The sequence below is a fragment of the Tupaia chinensis genome, unplaced genomic scaffold (assembly GCF_000334495.1).
Source record: "Tupaia chinensis unplaced genomic scaffold, TupChi_1.0 Scaffold000187_1, whole genome shotgun sequence".
In the NCBI taxonomy this organism is placed as follows: domain Eukaryota; kingdom Metazoa; phylum Chordata; class Mammalia; order Scandentia; family Tupaiidae; genus Tupaia; species Tupaia belangeri.
In genome coordinates, this window is record NW_006159662.1 from 631955 (window position 1) to 634638 (window position 2684).

The 2684-nt window shown below is 41.2% G+C and overlaps 1 pseudogene; it reads right to left on the bottom strand.

The window, feature by feature from the left end:
- Nucleotides 1–858: 858 nt before the first annotated feature.
- Nucleotides 859–1321, bottom strand: LOC114007518 (PEST proteolytic signal-containing nuclear protein-like; annotated as a pseudogene).
- Between the last annotated feature and the right edge of the window lie 1363 nt (nucleotides 1322–2684).

Genomic DNA, 2684 nt, shown 5'->3' on the forward strand with positions numbered 1-2684 from the left:
GAGAAAAAGAGAGAGAGAGAGAGAAAGAAAGAAAGAAAGAAAGAAAGAAAGAAAGAAAGAAAGAAAGAAAGAAAGAAAAAGAAGAAAGAGAGAAAAGAAAGAAGAAAGAGAGAGAAAGGAAAGAGAAAGAAAGAGACACACACTAGGCAAACTCCATATTTATCCAGCTTTCTTTATCAGAGAAATTGCCAATAGTTTCCCATGGTGGGAACAGAACTTAACAAGAAAATATTGGTTTTACTAAACTTAGAAGGCAGGAGTCAAAGTTCAGGACTTCAAGAGTGGCCAAAAATCGTAGAGGAAGGAACCACAAAATGTTAACACCAAAATCTGCACAAAAATGCAGAGCAGGAAGATCCAGCTATGGACCCAAGTAAGGATCTGCCCTGCACAGAGGCTAGTGAAGATTCTAATGATGCCCACCACTGAGGTGAAGCCCACAGAACGCAGTCCACTGCATCTACTGTGAGTTCAGAATTGGGGCATGGGGGCCACCTAAGGTGTTATTGCTGCAGGACCACAAACCACACCCAGGAAGAGTGTCCAAAGGGAAGAAAGGAAAGGAGAATTTCCATATACTGAGACTGGGATTCTGTAGGTGTGGCCTAACCAAGCCAGGTCCTTTAGCCCTTCCAAGTATTCCCCATTCTATCTTAAAAAGAAAAGAAAAAAAAAAAAGAACTCCAAAGATAGTCTTACACCATTCTTTTAAAAAGGAAACCATCCCTTTTAACCTTACACCCGCCCCACATCCCGATTTTAAACAAATTATATAATTGTCTTGGTCAAGGACATTTGCGAGATGAGGTTTTATATTTTGCTCTCAGCTTCTGGTTATGAGAAAAACCATGCTTTCCTTTATTGAAGAAATTTGGTCCAGCTGACATTGATGTGCCCCTTCCTATATTTTTCACCCTCATCTTTGCTTCTGGGAGCATTTCCTCTGGTTTATGACCTTCAGCTTCTTTAAAAGCCATTGCTGCTGAAACAGTTTTTGGAGCAAGAATTGGAAGAGTTTCTTTAGACTTAACTTGATCCAAGTTTGGTGGATATGGCTGATGCTTTCTTTGCCATCTGACTACCTATGGCAAATCCAAACTTGGAGATCATTGTAGGCTTTGTTGGGAAGTTTACAGCTTCTTTTTCAACTGTTCACTTCTCAGCACTGCAACTTGAAGGAGCAGTCTTAGTTTTCACAGGTTTTTATGCTGCTGCTTCTTCTTCTTCTTCTTCTTCTTCTTCTTCTTCTGGTCCTCATGCAGCTCCAGCTAACTCACTGCCACTTTTCAGGCTTCTCCTTTCCCGCCTTTCTGTCCACCATTTTTTCTGCCTCTCTTTCCATTTTATGGTCCCTCAAAATCCACTCGTTTTGTGCCTCGTTGACCTAGAAAGGTACACCAACGTGTTGATTTTTACAAGTGATAGGAAGAAACTGACAGCTATTGAATGTTTAAAGTGTTAGGCTCCCTATGTACCTCATGTCATGTAATTCTCACAATTACGAGAATCAACAAAAGCACTTAACGATGCTTCTTTTTGCAAAGGGGTGAAATAATGTACTCCATGTATTATTTTCCTAGGGCTGCTCTAACAAAAGACCACAAACGCGATGGCTTAAAACAACAGAAATAGATTCTCTCGGAGTTCCTGGAGGCCGATATCTGAAATGAAGGCAGCATCAAAGTGGTGCTGCCTTGGAAGGCTTTAAGAAAGAAACTGTATTGCTTATTCCTAACTCCTCGTGGCTCCAGAAACCCTTGTATTCCTCGGCTTGTAACTGCATCACTCGAATCTCTGCCTCAGTCTTTGTATGGCTTTCTTCTCCTGTGTCTCTGTCTCTGTGTCTTTTCCTGTTATAGGAACTCCAGTCATTGTATATAAGGCCCACTCCAATCCAGTGTGATTTGACCTTAATTTAATTACATCTAGGATGATCTTATTTCCAAAAATGTTCACATTCACAGGTGTACAAGTTTGAGGACTAACACAGAAACATTTCTTTGAGTGCACAGGTCAATCATTTGTTTTTGTTTGTTTGTTTGTTTTGTTTTTGTTTTGTTTTGTTTTATTTCATTTATTTATTTTTACATTTTTCCACAGAATCATTTGTTTTAAAATATAGTTTGAGGTGGCACAATTCCACGTGACTGACAACTCAGTTCAAGTCCCAGACTCAGCAGCCTGCAAAACCAGTTGGACCCATGTGTGTGCATGTCCAGAATCCCAAAAAGAGAATGGAGGAGGAGGAGAAGGGATTGTGGCATGGCCATCACCCCTGGGGAGTGCTTCCTTACTCTCTCTCGCGCGCTCTCTCTCTCTCTCTGAGTACATGCACCCTAAGTCCAGCATATCAAGAAACAGTTGCCCCTGAAAATATAGTGTTTTGAGTACCAGCAGATGGCATAATGGCTATGTCACTGGACCCTCACATGGCCGACTGCAGTTCTAGTCCCGGAACTTAGAGGTTTGAAACTCACACTGGGCATGTATGCATACATGCATGCCCAAAATCCCAAGAGAATGGAGGAGAAGGGATTCCCCCTGGGGAGGGGTTTCTCATTTTCTGTCTCTGTCTCTCTGGTGAGCGCACAAGAGCCCTATACAAAAAAAAAAAAGAATCTCTCTTTAAAAAATAAGAAAGAGAGAAAATACAGTGTTTTTTATCCTCATGGATCTCAAGAGAA